This window comes from Loxodonta africana, chromosome 5, assembly GCF_030014295.1.
Source record: "Loxodonta africana isolate mLoxAfr1 chromosome 5, mLoxAfr1.hap2, whole genome shotgun sequence".
In the NCBI taxonomy this organism is placed as follows: Eukaryota; Metazoa; Chordata; class Mammalia; order Proboscidea; family Elephantidae; genus Loxodonta; species Loxodonta africana.
Window position 1 is genome coordinate 70,868,551 of NC_087346.1, and position 19,703 is coordinate 70,888,253.

General features: G+C 43.4%; 1 protein-coding gene across 1 annotated transcript in view; it reads left to right on the plus strand.

The window, feature by feature from the left end:
* SCD5 (stearoyl-CoA desaturase 5) overlaps positions 1–19,703 on the plus strand; it is a 165,430-nt gene that overhangs the window by 49,567 nt on the left and 96,160 nt on the right. The gene's annotated exons all lie outside the window — the stretch shown is intronic.

The following is a 19,703-nucleotide window of genomic DNA, read 5'->3' on the forward strand; positions in this document are numbered from 1 at the left end:
GCTTAATCACTTTTGTGTGTGGTCTTTGTAGCCACGGGCTTGTGACTCCCACCCAAGTGAGTGTGATAGGGTAATTGTGGCCTACCAAGGGGATTGGTCAGTTTTGCCTTAAGAGAGAGCCAATTCTAGAGCAGGGGAGAGGAGCTCACCACCACCAAGGAAGGAGACACCTGCAGGAGAGACCCAGCAGCCTAGACCTGGCAGCAGAAGGCAGCGTGTTGGGCTTCCCGACCCACAAAGAGAGAAAGCTGAGTGCTTTTGGGTAGGGACTGAGGACCAGGGAGGGGTGTGCCTGTGAGCACAGCTAGGAAGAGGCTATCCTGATGGAGGAACTGTATCTTGAGTGTTCCTGAGCCTGATTGTAATTGTTAACTTCCCTTATAATAAGCCCCATAACTATGCATATGGTCTGTGAGTTCTGTGTGGTCATTGCAATGAGTTATTGAACCCAGGAGAGAAGTAGAGAGTGCTGTGTGAGGGATAGTTGGTGTCAGAATTAGTAAAGATGGCAGAAAGGTGGCTTGTCTGACCTTTGCCTCATTGGAGTCAGCCTTGGGCTGTTGATCTTGGTTCTCCTTCCCCTTTGTAGGTTAGTCAGACACTGCCTCCTTGCCATTTTTACAGCCATGCTCACCCAGCATCCTGGTGATTAGGATTTGGTCTCCCGCAGAGGTCTGCCTGCAGGAGAAGAATGCATTGCTTATGTAGACTTTTGACTATCTTTGTGAATTAGTGTCTTAGTTATCTAGTGCTGCTACAACAGAAATACCACGAGTGGAAGACTTCATGAAATAGAGGTTTAGAGACAAAAGGGCCACATAAACCAGAGACTCCATCAGCCTGAGACCAGAAGAACTAGATGGTACCTGGCTACCACCAATGACTGCCCTGACAGGGAACACAACAGTGAGTCCCCGAAGGAGTGGGGAAAAAAGTGTGGTGCAGAACTCAAATTCATGTAAAAAGACCAGAATTAATGGGCTGACTGAGACTAGAGGAACCTTCAAAGACATGGCCCCTGGACTCTCTGTTAACCCAGAACTAAAACCATTCCGGAAGCCAACACTTCAGACAAAGATTAGGCTGGACTATAAAACATAAAATAATACTCGTGAAGAGTGTGCTTCATAGTTCAAGTAGGTACATGAGACTAAATGGGCACCTCCTGTCTGGAGGCAAGATGAGAAGGCAGAAAGGGATAGGAGCTGGTTGAATGGACATGAGAAACCCTAGATGGAAAGGGGGAGTGTGCTGTCACATAGGGATTGCAACTAGGGTCACATAACAATATGTGTATAAATTTTTTTGTGAGAAATTAACTTGAGCTGTAAACTTTCACCTAAAGCACAGTAAATAAATAAAAGAAACAGAGGTTTATTCTCTCACAATTTAGGAGGCTAGAAGTCCAAATTCAGGGCACCAGTTCTACGGAATGCATTCTTTCTCAGTTCTAGGGGAAGGTCCTTGTCGTCAATCTTCGCCTGGTCTAGGAGCTTCTTGGTGCAGGGACCCAGGTCCAAAGGACATGCACCACTCCTGGCTCTTCTTTTTTGGTGGTAGGAGGTACCTCTCCTCACTGCTTGCTTCTGTCTTTTATATATCAAAAGAGATGGGCTCAAGACACCACCTAAAAACCCACCAACCTGCCTCATTAACATCATACAGGTCAGGATTTACAACATCTAGGATAATCACATCAGATCACAAAATGGTGGACAACCACACAATACTGGGAATCATGGCCTAGCCAAGTTGACACACATTTTTGAGGGGACACAGTTCAATCCATAACAATTAGTAAATCATCTCTCTGGTTTAGGCTGTGAGGCAGGATAATATGAATCTGCTTCCAAATGTGTCCTTGAGAAATAGAGCTACGGGATCAGATTTTGTCTCCAGTGAGGCTGAGAGCTGTGGCCTGGACCTTGAGAAAATCTTCAAGGTCTACCCTGTGACATCTTTTGTAAGACAGCCTGGAGTGTAGGAGCATGATTTAAACTTCCACGGCACTTAGCTTCATCTGTTCCACAATCAGAAATAGAGCTCAGCACCCCTCTTCTCCATTTGATATATGTCCTCGTGGACTCACATATCTTTTCACAGAGAAGAAATTGATGCTACTTGCCCGCTCCAGCTTTATTATGCTGCATGAATAAATGCAGCACATCATCTGCAAATAATTGATTGAAATGCGATCCCTTCCCTCTCACTCCAGCCAGTCTCTCTTCTAAGGTGGTAGCCAGTGGGGCCCTGCCTTCATGCATTATGCATCTCTATGATTATGCATTAAATTCTCCAGATCTAACAAGTGATGCCTCAATTCTTCAAGCATGTTTGGTTATGCCAAATAATTTATTTCATCCTTTATTTATAAAAATTTACTTCCTAGAACCTCAGGCATTGGTTCTGCCAACCCATCTTCTCCATTAGATTTCACCTTCCCGGCATGAAATCCAAAAACTCACCTACAAATTTCCGTCTTTGAAAGCCCTCCGGCAGGCTGCCAGAATGAAGTCTTGCATTCCAGACAAGTGAGGCTGTTCTTAAGCCAAAAGACGCCTATACTAACCTCCTCCTACAGCCATGGGGGTAAAGCTTGCCAAGACCTTGAGTGCCTGGAGAAACTTATTTCCAAGTTTATAGCCTCAGTAGCTGTTGTGACCTGAATAATGATCATCTAGGAATTTCTGAACCTGGGTAAATGTAGTCATGTGATGAGATAAATTATAAACCCGCCTGCCTTGTATGAAAGGAGCCCTGGTGGTGCAGTGGTTAAGGGCTCGCCTGCTAACAGAAAAGGATGGCGGTTGAAACCCACCAGCCGCTTTGCGGGAGAAAGATGTGGCAATCTATTTCTGTAAAGATAACAGCCTTTGAAACCCTGTGGGACAGTTTTACTTTGTGTATAGGATTGCTATTTGGAAACCCTGTTGGCATAGTGGTTAAGTTCTACGGCTGCTAACCAAAGGGTCGGCAGCTCAAATCTGCCAGGTGCTTCTTGGAAACTCTACGGGGCAGTTCTACTCTGTCCTATAGGGTCGCTATGAGTCTGAATCGACTCAACGGTACTGGGTTTGGTTTTTGGTTTTTTTTATAGGGTTGCTATGAGTCAGCATAGACGCAACGGCATACCACAACAACAACAGCTTGTATGAATGGGAGGATAATGTAAACAGAAATACAGGTACCTGGGGGAAAGACTATACAAGGGGAGCTTTTTTTTTTTTTTTTTTTGTCTTTCGAAAAGTGCATTCAGGAGAAATGATGGATAGACAAAATAATGTAATATGTTGAGCAAACACAACTAGTGATGTAAATAAACAAAATTTTTCCCCATGGCCTTTTAAAATGTTATTTAATAGAGGAAGCTCAATGTGAAAATTCAGCAGGCCTATGACTTTTCAGGAAACCCTGGTGGCATAGTGGTTAAGTGCTACAGCAGCTAACCAAGAGGTCTGCAATTGAAATCCGCCAGGCTCTCCTTGAAAACTCTGTGGGGCAGTTCTACTCTGTCTTACAGGGTCGCTATGAGTTGGAATTGACTCGGCAGCAGTGGGTTTGGTTTCATGACTTTTCAACGCATTTTTAGGGAATAGTTCTCGTGTCACTCACTCAGAGTTGCAAACTCTGTCTCAGTTCAGAAATTAGAATGCCCAGCCCAAGAAGAGAATCAAACCTTTGAAGTTGATTTAATGTTAGCTCTCCTCCGCTTTCTTGTCTCAGGCCTACACCTGGCTGGAAGTCTGCAGTGGGAAGTGGTTGTGGACGGCGGCCTTTCTGTGGTCTCTGCCTTATGCTTCTTTCCTCCCAGCAGTTCTCAGTTGCGAGCTGGTTCCTAGGTAGCCCACATGGTTAAGCACTCAGCTGCTAACCAAGAGGTTGGTGGTTTGAACCCACTCAGAGGCACCTCAGAAGAGAAGCCTGGCAGTCTGCTTCCAAAAGGTCATAGCCCTGAAAACCCTGTGGAGCACAGTTCTATTCTGCAACACATGGGGTTGCCATGAGTTAGAATCAACTCCACTGTAGTTGGTTTGGTTGTGGTTTTAGCTAGTTTCTGAACCCACCAGGAATGACTGGGTGGATACAGAGTTGGGATAAGGGAATTAGAAAGGTTTACCTGAACAGGAACAGTCAGAAACTGGCTGTCCTCACTCTGAGCCTGGCCAATACTTGGCGTGGACTCTTTCTCTTGTTGGACATTGTGACAGACAGTTCAGAGGCCCCCACCTGTGGTTATCTCTTCCCTACAGATTTCTGGACATGGGAACATCGTTATTCCAGGCAGTAGCTTGGGATTTCTTTCTAAGACCTAGCAAGCCAGGTTCACCTCCAGCTCCTTGCTGCTGGAATCTCTCTGCCCCTCTAGGTGGCCCTATCAGACGGAATCCGAGATGACCTCACCCCAGCTCTCTTTCTGAGGGACCACATTGGTCTACAGGACACACTTTCCTAATAACCCCCAGAAGAGCAGACCAGTCCCTGCATGCCCTCTCTATTCTTTTATTATCATTATTGTAAAAATATAGGTAAAAGAACATTTGCCGGTTCAACATTTTTCACATGAACGTTTCAGTGACACCAATTACATCGTTCATGTTGTGGAACCATCACCGATACCTATTGCCGCATTTTCTGTCACCATAAACAGAAACGCAATGCTTCCTAAACAGTGGTTCCCCCTTCCGCTTCCTCCCACCTGCTCTCTCTATTCTGCTGCCACAGCCCATTCTAGCTTCCCCAGGCATGAACCTGGGACCTTTTTCTGTCCTCTGTTACCAAACTGTAGTAAAAATATTTGAAGTTCCAAAGTTTTCCAAGTGGTCCATGTAAGCCCGCCTTAGCCCTCTTTCCTTGGAGGTGGCAAGGGGAGTGGTGCACTCACAGCTCATTAACTGGTCTCTCAAAAACAAAACAAACAAACAAACAAAACTCTTTACCAATCTTCTCCCCACACCGTATTCTGGCCCCTTTTCATATCCTCGATCTGGATGAGGCATCTAAGAGTGATGGAGCCAGTTCTCGATCTCATCCTTTGTGAAGCCTGTATAAGGGCATTTGTTTCACATGCATGTTGGTTTCTGATATCTATCGTATTGGTGTCCCTGTCTAACTGGAAAAGAGTCCCATTCTAATATCTTATTACATAAACAATAGAAAGGCAAAAATGTGCATTTCAGTTATCTAGTGCTGCCTAACACTCTGAAACTTAGGGGCTTAAAACAACACTGATTCTTTATACCTCGTGATTCTGTGGGTTGGCTGGTCAGTCCCTCTGCTGGCTTCACCTGGGCTTGCTGACGTAGCTGCACTCAGCTGGCGGGTCAGCTATCACTCGCCCACCTGGTGGTTGGCTGGGAACCTTGGTTCTCTTCCTCATGGCTTCTCATCTTCTGGCAGACTAAACCAGCTTCCTTTCATGGTGATCAGGGTGGTGTTTCAAGGGACCAAAGTGGAAGCCTTAAAGGCTCTTCAGGCCTAAAAAAAAAGTTGGCTGGGAACCTTGGTTCTCTTCCTCATGGCTTCTCATCTTCTGGCAGACTAAACCAGCTTCCTTTCATGGTGATCAGGGTGGTGTTTCAAGGGACCAAAGTGGAAGCCTTAAAGGCTCTTCAGGCCTAGGTTCTGTTAAATTCTAACATCACTTCTACATATTCTATTGGCTGAAGCAAAATCACAAGACCAGCCCAGATTGAAGCAGTGAAAAAAGAGACTCCATCTCTTGTTGGGAGGAGATGCAAAAAGTTGGGAGCCATAGTTGATCTACCATCAAAACCCAAACAAAACCCACTGCTGTCAAGTCAATTCCCACTCGTAGCGACCCTATAGGACAGAGAACTGCCCCATAGAGTTTCCAAGGAGCGCCTGGCGGATTTGAACTGCCGCCACCAGGGTTTCCTGATCTACCATAAAAAAAACCATAGTGAGCTAGAAATCTTGTAAATCGTCAATATAATTTGTAGGTAAAAATGTCTTGGCACTCAGAGGGTTATGTTACTGGATTAGTTGAGGTCCTAAGCCAAAACCAGTTGCTGTCGAGTCAGTTCCGACTCATGGTGACCCCATGTGTTTCAGAGTAGAACTGTGCTCCATACGTTTTCCAATGGGGGTGATCTTTTGGAAGGAGAATACCAAGGCCTTTCTTCCAAGGTACCTCTGGGTGGATTTCAAACCGCCAGCCTTTCAAACCCCTAAGCACATAACTGTGTCATCCAGGGAGTCTGTTTAGGTCCTAGGAAATAGAATTTTAGGGCTAAAGGTGTGCTGGAGCTGGCTTGCATGGGCTCACAAGAGCCAAATGTTAATTTTTCAGTTATTTTCTGTGCCAGTTTTAAAAACAGCTATTGTTAAAATTATAAAAACTTTTAATAACTTGTTAGACACAAAGGTAATAAATGTTTAAACTCCTTACTCCTAATTATTTTACAACATTTTACTGTTATCTGTGCTCTTGGGGTTATCTATGTCCATTGTGTCTGTACAATGATAATACTATATATTAGTGTGCCGTTGCACGTCTCTTTCCGGCTCCACGTTCAGTGACATCATGTTGACAGCTTGAAATCAGCCATGGTGGGTATGTTTCAGTGCGGAAGCTAAAATAGGTACATTTCAGTGCTGAGGATAAAGGAAGTTCTAGTTTAATGAATATAATTTGAGAGTGAGGAGCAGTTTAGCAGTGGATAACGTTTAAGATTTAATGATAATAAATTTATAGGGAAAACAATGGATTAGAATATAACTCCATTTTTCAAATCATAGTTGAATTGCAACAGTAGGTTGGCTACAGATACGAGGGTTTAGGAAAAATCAGTGAAAGCATTCTGTGAGAATCAATAAGCTATGTGGAATTTATAAATAATAATAAAATATATAAAGAGTATTATATATTTTATTATTATTTAAATTGCATGCTACACATTCTTTGTATCAGTAAAATATATAATAAACTTGTGCACGTATGTACATATGTATATATACACACACGTGAGCCCTGGTGCACAGTGGTTAAGAGTTCAGCTGCTAACCCAAAGGTTGACAGTTCAAATCTACCAGCCACTCCTTGAAAATCCTGTGCGGCAGTTCTACTCTGTCCAGCAGGGTCACTATGAGTTGGATTGACTCGATGACAATGGTTATACACATACACACACACACATTTTACATATTTTAAAAAGATTTTTCAGAGAGCCAGTTGTTAAATCTTTACCAGCATACTACCAACTAGCTGGATCCTTAGTGCTCATTTTCCCCATTTTACAGCTATAGAATTTGAGGCTTGGAAGAGATGCATTTAGCCCATGGTTAACCAGCTGGTTAGAAGTAGAGTTAGGACCAGCACTGGGTCTCCTAATTCCTACTCGGGGATGTTTTGCTTCTCATCATCTTAAAGGTAGCCACGAAAAGGTGCTGAACAAAGCCTTTGGAGAGCTGAGCTCACCGATTCCTTCTGTTTTTCCTCAGCTTGATCCTTTTATATGAACGAACATTTCTCACATTGGCCTCCTGGTCAATCTTAGGCCAACCACATGTATGAAATAGCTGCTAGCTGCCAGGCACTGCAAGAGGCACTAGGCCACCTTTGGCCTGTTGCTTACCTCCACCTAAGTCCCTAAAAGAACCCTTTGTAGTACAAGGCCCTGCTTGTCACACAGGCAGGGTGGCCCTGCCCCAAGGAGCCTCTCCCTTACTGGAAATCAGCAGCTCCGGATTGGTTCCTGTTTATTTCTGCACATGGTGTCATGGCCCAGAGGAGAGGAGTTAGGCATCAGGAGCCCAGTGGTTCCTGACTATTTTTGGTATTAGAAGTGCCATTTAAAAAATAACTTTCATTATGTTTTTCTTATTATACAAACAGCCCGTGTTCTTTAAAGAAAAACTAGAAAATAAAGATAAACTAAAACACACACACACACAATCCCATCCACTCAACTATTAATAATTTGGTGTGCATCTTCTTGGACCACTTTGTGTACAGGAGAAAAGAAAGGTATTAATATATGGATATTTATACCCTTTCATTCTTCCCAGCCCACTACAGAGAATTCTGCCTTGTTGGCTGTGGTTCTAGACTTTTTCTAAGCAGTTTTGGGGTAAAGGATTAGGGGGAGAATTTAGAAGAATCTGTACTGGCTTGATTGGTTTACATTTGGAAGGGAAGAAGAGGAAAGACCCAGAAAGGTGGGAAGAGAAAAAGCAGAGCCAGCTGTGGCTGACTGTGGGAAAGCATTTCAGGGGAATGCCCCACGGGTTAGAAGCTAGGAGTCCTTGATTTAGAGGACAGGATTTCAGGCCAGGCTAGTGCTTCCACGCCTGAAGGTATGAGCAGGCCAATCTGTCTGAAATGTATGAATGAGAACTTATTGTGAAAATGGACTTCACCACAAACTGGATTCCTCTTGGGACCTGGTTTAATGGGCACTGTGGGATGTCATCTTGATACTGGCTCCATAATGCCCAAACTCAGACCTTCTACCTTCTCTCCTTCTACTGCCCCACTGGTCATGCCTGTCACTCCCATCCTTCTTCTCCTCTGACTTGTGCTCACAGGGGAGGTGAGCAGTAATAAGGAAAGGTGCTGGGTACAGAAAGTGCAACCCCCTCTTCAGCTACGAGGCTTCAGGAAGAGGCATCTAGGAGAAGCAAGAGAAGCAAGGGAACCAATGTGGTTATTAGCTCCATTGCTCTGTTGTGGGCTATGGATTCAAGGCCCAGGGTTTTTCACTGTTTTGAAATCACTTCTGAAGTCATTAGGGGTGTGAATCTTTTATGTATTTTCATCTAGAGTCCAGGGGACAGTGGTGGAATTCTCACCTTCTTTGTGGAGACTCAGGTTTGTTTCCCAGCCGGTGCACCTTATGTTCAGCCACCACCCATCTGTTAATGGAGGCTTGAGTGTTGCTATGATGCTGAACAGGTTTCAGTGGAGCTTCTAAACTAAGAGGGACTAGGGAGAAAAGCCTGGAGATCTCCTTCCAAAATCAGCCAGTGAAAAGCCTGTAAATCACAATGGTTCAGACCCTAAGTGATTGTGGGGTTGGCACAGGACTGGGCAGCATTTTATTGTGCATGAGGCCGGCTCCATGGCAGTTAACAACAAATCTAGAGTACAAGTTGAAAGGGCCTGTGTTTCCCATCAGATGCCCCAGAAGGAATGGAGTGGAGGCTGGTGACATTTGAAGGCAGGGCAAACTGCTGAGAAAGAAGTGCACAGGGCTTGTTTTCAGCAGGCAAAGGTAAGCCGGCTCAGACGTTTGCTGAAGTCGACAAGTATTCTTGAGGGGGAAGGAACTCAAAGCCTTTGTTTGCCTTATATTTTAAACGAGCACAAAAAATCCTTAGAAGAATTTATATTCTCGCTTACAGAGAATAGATATATGCCTCCCCCTTAAGACAATATTTCAAGCTTTATTTTTAAAAACAATTTTTAATTATGGCTTGCCATTATCCACAAGGCTGAGAACAAGCCTTTTCAGCTGCCCCCAACCTCTACCATCTGACTCCCTCCTAAATTATTCTGCAATCCTCTTTAAAACATTTGTCCATCTGAATCCTAAGCACATTTCTTTCAGTACACACATGGTGGTGTACACCTTGTAGCAGGATCGTCATGAGTTCGGGGCACAACTGAATTACTTCCCCCCGTTGCTGTGCTCTTTTTCCATCCTCCCACAGCTGGGACCTCAGTAGCCAACCAGCAGGTGGGAGTGCTGACCTTGTAACCATGACCTCCCTCAAGGGCAGTGCTGCCTGGCTGCCAGTAGGGGGTGCTGGCTCTACACCTCTGGGCACTAGTATGTTGACAGTACGTACCATCCTTCAGAAACTTAGAAACTTAAAGCCTGATGGGGTGTTAGAAACCATATCACCCAGTGTTTTCTGTTTGCCCATGAGGAACTCAGGTGAGTTAGTAGTGGCAATGGACTAAAATATAGACCTCCAGTCTGGGATTGCCACCCTTCCCAGCCTCCTCCTTTGACTCAGTCTCCTGTGATCTCAAATATCTTGCCAGTCTTGATGGGAAAATGACTAGCACATGGAACAATCAGGGAGGAACAGAAGAGGGCATGGTGCTTACTGCTGTTGGGAAAATCACTGGGGCATTTTGCAGTTGACCTAAGAGGAACAGTCAACTCATAACTAGAAGGAATGAGATTAAACTGTTTTTTGTTTTGTTTTTAACTATAACAGTTTAAAAAAAGTACGCATACGTGGGGAAAAATCAGAATTTACTACAAATCATCAAAACATCTGCCCATACTATGAGAGACAGTATGCTGTATTGTCAGTTCTCAATTCTGTTATTACTAGTTAGGTGATCTCCGGTAGGTCCTAAATTTCACTGCCTCATCTGTATAATGGGGTTAATAGTTTTAGCAAAGATTAAATAAGATCTATAAAGTGCTTATCAGGTCATGAAATATTCTTAATGCTCAATAAATACCAACTGTAATAGTAATAATAATAGCTATTAGGTGTCTCTAACTTGGAACTGCAGTATAGTTGTGTCTGCTTCAATGGGGAAATGTCCTTCTCACCAACTGGGTAGGTAGCTCTTCAGAGTAGCTTCTCTATTGCCCATCAGAAGCCTCTCCAGAAAACAAACTTGACCAGGAGTTAGCTAAGGTGCAGGAGTGGGTGTGGGAGGGGTGGAAGCGGACAGTGAGTGACCGAGCTGTATAGTCCGAGCTGGGAAGAAGAAAGAATTGAGTGATGGAAGAAGTATGCTGGGGTTGTATTCTCCAACTTGAGATCCTACTCAGAGGCAAAAAAAAAAAGAAAAAAAAAGCTAAGAAACACAGTAACTTCTTTTTTAAGATAGAAATCTTTTGGTCATTTTTATTTTAATTTATGTGATGTTTAGCATTTCTTGTAGAGTTATTTGTTGTAGTTTGATAATTTTGAATAATGCTTACAAAAGACAGATGTATTTGTAGATACTGGATGTTCTTTTAGCTAATTAAATTCACCATATATCCATTTTGTAGCATGTTTCAAAATACTTAAGTTTGGTTTTCATTTGTTTGCTTTAATCCCGGCTTGTTCATAACCTTTTTTCTTTTCTAGCCCTACTACTCCGTTTTACAGTCAATTTCTTCTTCCCTTTCCTGAGACTGACCCAGTAGTTGTGAAATGCTTTGAGATCATGATATGTAAATGTTGCCTTCACAGAAAGGCACAATATAAATCAGCAATGGCCAGAAAGGCAAGCATGAAAATAGCACCCCTGCTTTTTTTCCCCCCCAGTAGCACACGGTACAACACAGAGTAATTGCTGGGCATATTTGACAAATTGGGAATACAGTTCATTAGGGAGCTGGGGAGCTTAAAAACCAGGTTGCCTACAGGAAAATTTATGAAAGGATTACTGTGTGCAGCCACCAGTAAATAGGGCACCAGGAACCTGGGCTGAATTGATGATGCTCCACCTGAGTGGGAGCTGACGACTGAGCAAAACTTTCTATAGTCAAAGTGATTTAGGAGGAAAATTGTTCATGATAAATAGAATGAGTGGAAAAATCAGCACCCAGAATATCTAGAGAATGGAATCAAATCCACAAGGGCAATATTATTTCTATAGGACTAACTATCAAAAAGGTCCCTTGGTTCAGGTGGACACTTGAGACTGTGTTGGCATCTCCTGTCTGGAGGGGAGATGGGAGGGTAGAGAGAATTAGAAACTGGCAAAATCGTCAGGAAAGGAGAGACTGGAAGGAGGGAGAGGGCTGACTCACTAGGGGGAGAGTAAGTGGGAGTATGGAGTAAGGTATATATAAGCTTATATGTGACAGACTGGCTTGATTTGTAAACTTTCACTTAAAGCACAATAAAAATTATTAAAAAAAAAAAAAAGTCCCTTGGTGGCACAGTGGTTAAGTGCTTGACTGCTAACCAAAAGGTTTGGAGTTCAAACCTACCAGTGGCTCTGCAGGAGAAGGATGTGGCAGTCTGCTTCCATAAAGATTATAGTCTTGGAAACCCTATAGAGCAGTTCTACTCTGTCCTGTAGGGTTGCAATGAATTTGAATTGACTCAATGGCAACTTTTTTTTTTTTTTTTTTTTAAACCCCATGGGAAATTTCTACTGTCTTACTGGAAACCCTGGTGGCATAGTGGTTCAGGGCTACGGCTGATAACCAAAAGGTTGGCAGTTCGAATCCACCAGGTGCTCCTCGGAAATCCTATGGGGCAGTTCTACTCCATCATTTAGGGTCACTATGAGTTGAAATTGACTCGACGGCAATGGGTTTTTTTGGTTTGTGTTGGAACTGACTTGATGGCGACTTTTTTTTTTTAAACGGTCAAGAAAATCTGAGCACATTATTCACACAAGAAACAATACAAATAGAAAACAAACCCTTGGAAAAAGATTCAGCTCCCTCGTAATTATAGGAATTTAAAGCACAAAACCATGCAGTGCCAGTAAAACTAGTAAAAATAAATTACAGTTATAAAATTAAAATCTGGCAAGGCTTTTGAGAAAACTGTATTCTCATAACTGACATAAATTAGTACAATATTTCTGGAAAGCAACCTGGTAAAATGTAATGAGGCATGACACATCACATCCATTGGCCTAGTAAATGTATGTTTGAGAATATATCACAGAGAAGTAACTTTAAAAGAAGAAAAAATAGAAAAAAAAATGAGAATAACTCCAATACTTAAAAAATAAAAACAAACATGAAATTTTAATAAAATGAAATATAATGTTACTATTAGTAATGATAAACTTGCATATTATGAAAATAAATACAAAAGTTGATTCAAAATAATGCTACGTGAAGAAGAGTTGAACTGGAAAATTTGTAAATATTGACTAAAACCAAACCAAACCAGTGGCTGTTGAGTTGATTCTAACTCATGGTGACCCCATGTGTGTCAGAGTAGAACTGGGCTCCATAGGATTTTCAATGGCTGTGAAACAGATTACCCGGACTTTGTTCTGAGGCACCTAACGGTAGATTCAAATTGCCAACCTTTTTCTTAGTAGCCAGGTGCTAGCTTAACTGTTTGCACCACCCAGGGACTCCTTAAATATCAGTATGTTAAGAAAAATGCCTGTACAATAATAAAGCTGAAAAGAGGTTATTCAGTTTTGTTCCTTGGCCTAGGGAGAAGTTAGTATTTGATTTTTCTGTTGCTTTTAAGTTTGTGCTTATCTTTCAATACAGAATTGGTTAAAACAGTTTTAAAAGGCTGCACTCTGTTATGAACAACAGAAAAAAGATAAACCCTTACACCTCCGTCGTGTGGTTTCTGAAAGCTGCACAGATTTTAAACACACGTTGGAAGAGCACAGCAACGCCATCTCAGAGCGGTACAAATTCCCCACTGATAACATAGAGAAGGATTGTGTCATCCCCAAGAGCTCTAAGTGGCTATAGGAGAAAGTCGTGTCAGGATGGCTCTCTTCTTCAACTCATCTGTTGCCAGCGCTTTATCTATTTGGATCCGGTGCTTGGTTTGTTTGTTTTGTTGGAAATGGGGGAGGCAAGTGTGAGAGAGAGGGGGGAGGCAAAGTGTTGGCTTCTTGTCTCCACTTGTAATAATTTCCTTCAAGCGAATACCACATACCAATATTGTGGGCCTCCTTTTCCTTCTTGGCGTCTTCTGCTGGTTATTTTTGTTCTCTTGTCCACCTGTAACAGAAACAGCAATCTTAATCAAATATAGTCTCACATTTCCTCCAAGTAGCTAGATGTTCTTTAGGGTTTAGCCACAGTCTTTGTTTTATTTAACCAAGTGGTTGTTTTTCTTTTTGTTCTTGCACCTGTGTAAGCAAGTAGTGCCCTCAGTCTAGTAGGTCTTTCACTTATTGGCCTCTTTGCAACAGCAAAGATGCCCGAGTATCTGTTCTTTGACACTGAATTCTGCTTATATCAGGCAGTCCTCGAAGTCAGAGGGCGATAGTCCTGGGTCAGTGCCGTCTGCTTTAATGGGAAGGTTACATATGTGCCTGAGACCCAGATGGAGAGATTCACATTTCCACCATTCAGGTGTGCATGGTATGTTTCAGTAGCATGTACTTCTTGAGCGGAGGAGAGAATGGGGCTACCACCTTCAGCAGTTTTTACTTGAGAAGTTGCTATAGAATTCCCAGACTGTTTCTAAAATCTTTCTTCCCTCTCTTCTCTTTCCCATATTTTTCCTCTTTTATTTTCTCCACAAATTAGAGGCTTTCATGATAATAATCAACTCAATGGCGACTAAGAATTATAATGATAATGGGAATTATTAAAAAACAGCTGCTGTGACAACCCATGTATTTCACAGTAGAGCTGTGCTGCATAGCGTTTTCAATGGCTGTGACCTTTTGGGAGCAGATCACCGTGCTTTTCTTCTGAGGCGCCTCTGGGTGAATTTGAGTTGCCAACCTCTTGGTTAGTAGCTGAGTGCTTGACTGTTTGTGCCACCCAGGGACCTTTCATGATAATAAGCTAACACTTATTTAGTATGTACTGTGAACCAGACATGTTTCTAAGCACTTTACATGTATTAATCCACTTAATAATCCTCACAACCACCCTATGAGGTAGATGGGTACAGTTACTTCTCCCATTTTGCAACCTAGGAAACAGGCACAAAAAGCCTAAGTAACTTATCCAAGGTCGCTAAATGGTAGAACTAGGTTTCAAACCCAAGCAGACTTGCCCAAAGTGCAGGCTCTTGGTCACCATGCCACACTGCCTCATGACAAAGGTGAACCATTACCACCTGCGCTCTGGGAAGGGGGCTGATGTAGAAGAGACCAGTGCAAGTGAGGAGGGGTATAAAGGAGAGAGCGTGTGTGTGTGTGTGTGTGTGTGTGTGTGTGTGTGTGTGTAGAGACCCACTGGTTCTATCACTTAACCTCTCTGTTTCTTAGCTTCCTCATCTGTAAAATTGAGAGAACAATAAGAGCACTTCTTTCCTCACAGGGTTGTTGTGATGATTAAGCACGTTAATAAATATAAAGTTCTGGGAACAGTACCTGGTGCGTAGTTAGCAAAAACCAAACCAAACCTATTGCAGTCAAGTCGATTCCAACTCATAGGGACCCTATAGGACAGAGTAAAACTGCCCCATAGGGTTTCCAAGGAGCACCTGGTGGATTTGAACTGCCGACCTTTTGGTTAGCAGCTGTGGCTCTTAACCACTATGCCACCAGGGTTTTCGGTGCATAGTTATTATGCTTAATAAATGCTAGCCATTATCATGGTCATCAGTGCCATCATCTGGGAACCACTGCTCCACATCCTCTTTCTCCTAGACTGGTAGTGATGAAATAGCATTTCTAACAAGTTCCCAGGTGGTGCTGAGTTTCCTAGTCTGGGAACCATACCTTGAGAACCACTGAGGCAGAGTATCCAAATCCAGAAGCTCTCCCCTTCCTAATATTCCAAGTTCCATTTTTTCCCCTGAGCTCTGGCCCTGGAGTATTTCCTCTTCCTGTCTTTACCTAGAATGAGGGGACCCAGGGTCTGTGCCCAGCCTGTATGACTATCAATAACCAATGACAAATACTGTCTGAGAACCCAGCAAGGTCCTGGGTTTCAGCAGATCTAATAGATAGGGAAGTATTAGCAGGTGAGATGGCTGAGGCTAGCAAATGTTGGACATATAGTTGTTGTTGTTGTTATAGCTGCCGTGTAGTCGGCTCCCATTCATGGTGACCCCATGCACAATGAAACGAAATACTGCCTGGTCCTGCCATCCCCATGGTTGGTTGCAGATCAGACCACTGTGACCCATAGGGTGTTCACTGACTAATTTTTGGAAATAGATCACCAGGCCTTTCTTCCTAGTCCATCTTAGTCTGGAAGCTCTGCTGAAACCTGTTCAACATCCTAGCAACATGCAAGCCTCCACTGAAACGAGTGGTGGCTGCCCATGACATGCGTTGGGTGGGAACCAAACCCGGATCTCCTAAGTGGAAGGTGAGAATTCTACCCTTGAACCACCACAGCCCTCAAGGACACATAGTAGGCACACAGAAATACACCCAAGTGAGTGGATCCTAAATAAAGACAACAGATGAATTTGGAAATAAAAGGAGTGGAGTAAAAAAAATCTTCCTCCCTAGAAGAAAGTGTTCTTTGAGTAGAGGTGGAGGAGATGAATGGTAATGAAACAAAGAGCGAGAGGAACCCTAATTATAATACTGGTGGTTAGAATTGGGGAGTTTGGTCAGAAGCAGAAGCTGGACGCACCTTGGCCTGACTCAGGTAGCTGCCAACTTGCCTTTATAAATTAAAAGATGATATTGTATAAAGTGAAAATTGCAAGCATTTTAGTACTCTGGGGAGGGAAAGAACTGGGGAGTAGCTTGGCTAATTTGGGGTGCTTACAGTTGTGTGGCTGCTAATTCCAGAGTTCTGGATTCTCCCCAGCTCATTCTGTGTCTTAGTATGTGGAGTGTGACAAGGCTTCCTGTCCAGGGCTCCAAACCCTAGAATCCATTCTCATAGGAATGTGCTCCCTCTGAGCACCTAGAGAGACGCTCTGTGGAAGATGAAGGTAAGCTTCAAAAAGAGGGCTCACGATTATGTGAAATACTCCGAATAGGCAAATGCATAGAGACCAAAGTTTATTATTGGGTACCAGGGGCAGGTGGGAGGGGGAGAGAGGAGGTGTTGCTTAGGTGGTACTGCATTCCTCTTAAGGGTGAAGACAGATTTCGAAATGGGCGGTGGTGATGGTTGTACAACATGGGGAATGTAAGTAATGTCACTGAATCATACATTGTAAAAATGGTTGAAATGGCAAATGCTTTTTTTATGCATATTTCACCACAATAAGAAAAAGTAAGTGGGTGTATTTAATCTGCCTTCACTTGGCTTTCCCTATTTAATTTTCTTGAACTACGTGGATGTATAACTTTAAAAACAAAACTAAATAAGAATAAAAGAAGCTCAAATTTATAAGGGAAAAAATAAGGGTTTAACTTATACTAAGCTGCAGTTGCAGGACTGGGATGTAATTGCAAGTCACGGTCTCTTCCACCCAACAGCTGGTCCATGCTCTTAGTTGCTGCAGCTGTGCTGTGGCTGTTTCTGGGGGGAGGGGGAGGGACTCTCACAGCCCCAAATCCTGTCTTGGGAGTGACTCACAGCAAGTCTCATTGTACTGAGGCAGGAAGGCAGCAGAGAAAGTTATTGGATTGGGAGCACGGGTAGGTGAGCCAAGTCTCTTTCCAGGTGGTCTGCTGTGTGCTCACAGGACCTGAAGGCCCCCCCAGAGCTGTCCTAGCCAGGCTGGACTCGTGCCAGGCCTTGGCCCAGCAGCTGTGTTCTGCACCTTGCATTCCTGATGAAGGCAAAATAATTGCTGATTCCAGCTACAACCATCTGCCTACTGGGAGAAGTCACCAGGGAGAACTTTGTTGTATCCTCCACACCCCCCACCCCTGACTTTCTGCTTTCAGGAATGGCAGACTTTGTTGCTCCTCTCTGCACATCAGACACAGTTGAAAAGGAAAGGAACTGGAAAGCACTACAATATCATTTAATTTTTTTCCCCTGTATTTCCTCTTCATCCTTCAATTCAGATTTTTTTTTCCTTGGGGCCTCATTTTCTGAAGGAAGAAGCCACTTTGTGTCTAGTATCTGAGAGGCAGAAGGAGGGAGGGTTGGTCAGACCAGATAGCTTAGTAGAAAGCCTCCTGCCTTTCCCTTCATCCCCTCATTCCTGAGCCACAATTTGATGTTTGGGTGGAGTTGTGGGGGTGGGTGTTAATGTTGGAGTGGGGTGCCGTGGGGGAGGGAGGGAGTGGAGGGTCCCAGTGTGGTGATTGATTGGTCTGTGCACCTCAGGCAGGAAGGCAAGACTTGTTGCACAATCCTGGGGGCACCGTTTTCATTTTCACCTGTTTAGAGGCTATTGGCTCTTCATCAGAACCTTCCCTAGAAAAAGCAGTTAGTCAGAGAGTGAGATCTTTGTGTTCAAGAAGACAATGGTGTGTTTAAAGTTCTTTCTCTTTAAACGTGTTCCTTTTACCTTCTTTCTGTTAATTCCAAGAACATTCACTGTTCCACTGACAAACACGTATTTACTTAGGCCTGTTTTTTTGTAGGATGCAGATGCTATTGGCTAAGCACTGGGCTGCTAACCGAAAGGTTAGAGGTTCAAATCCATCCAGAGGAGCCTTGGAAGAAAGGCCTGGTGATCTGCTTCCAAAAGATCACAGCCATGGAGACCCTATGGAGCACAGTTCTACTCTGCAACACATGAGGTCACCATGAGTTGAAATTTACTCTACATCAACTGGTCTGGTTTTTTTGGGTCAGGATGCAGAGTTGGGCACTATTGGGTGTAGGTTGAGATCCAGAACTGATTGCTGCCCTCAGGAAGCATATAGCTGAGCTTATCAGACAAGGTATAAATACAAGAAAAGGTAACTGAACTGGCTACAGCTAGGACCCTCCGTTAACTCTGCCTGGTGTTCCATATTCACCTGGCCAAACCCCAACTCTGGATCAGCCTCCACACTTCTCACAAACCTTTGGGATACCTCTTGGTGACTTGGGTTCTTTAAATTTGGTGTTACTGTTTCAGCTTTTGGAGGCTCAAAAAAGATATCCTCACTTATGGATTAGCGAGCTTTGGATGAAAACAGCCGTGGCTGTGAGGGCCACACAGAACATCAGTCTTTTCTCCAAGCACTTCCATGCCTCTCTCCCTCTCCTCTGCCTGGAAGATTCCCATTCCTCCCCAAAAACCCAAGTCAGAAATCATGTCCTTTTTGCAGCCCTCCGGACTCTTCCAGAGTTGCAGTCGCTGCTGCCTTTAGCTCTTCATCTCCTTTCTGTTTGATGTCCTAATCCTGGTGACCTGGAGATCTGGCCACCAGAGACAAAGTCCTTCTTAGTATTTCTTCTGGAGCCAGAGCGGTGCACAGATTAAGTCTTCTCTGAGACTCTCATACATGCATTGTGGTGGGGAGAATAGATTTAATTTGATTTAAAGGCCTGCTTCTCAGAGAGGCAGGTCTTGGCCTCGAAAGTGACCTTTGTAATCTCTCTGGACTGTGGCCACATAAACTCCTTGGAAGTTGGAGCTTCTGCTCTCCTGCTGGTTGGAGAAGTGTCTTAGAGTGGGGACAAAGGTTAAAAATGTAAATTTAGTGCTTTGTTTATTTCAGAAGAAAAATAAATGTCCAAAGAGGCATTCCCAAGTCATGTTGAGATTGCTTTTTATCACGGAAACATTCACTGTAAATTCCCCAAGTGAGAATAATAAACAACAGTTCCCAACCTTAGGTACTCTTTGTAATCACCTGGAAAGCTTTAAAAATACCAGTGTTGTCCATAAACAGACAAATGGATAAACAAGTTATGGCATATTCACACAATGGAATACTATGCAACGATAAGGAACAATGATGAAGCCACGAAACATCTCACAACGTGGATGAATCTGGAAGGCATTATGCTGAGTGAGATTAGCTAGTCACATAAGGACAAATATTGTATGAGACCACTGTTACAAGAACTCAAGAAAAGGTTTAAACACAGAAGAAAACATTCTTTGTTGGTTACAAGGGCGAGGAGGGGGAGGGAGAGGGGAATTCAACTAGATAGTAGACAAGAATTATCTTAGGTGAAGGGAAGGACAACACACAATACAGGGAAGTCAGCACAACTGGACTAAACTAAAAGCTAAGTTTTCTGAACACAACCAAACACTTTGAGGGACAGAATAGCAGAGGCAGGAGCCTGGGGACC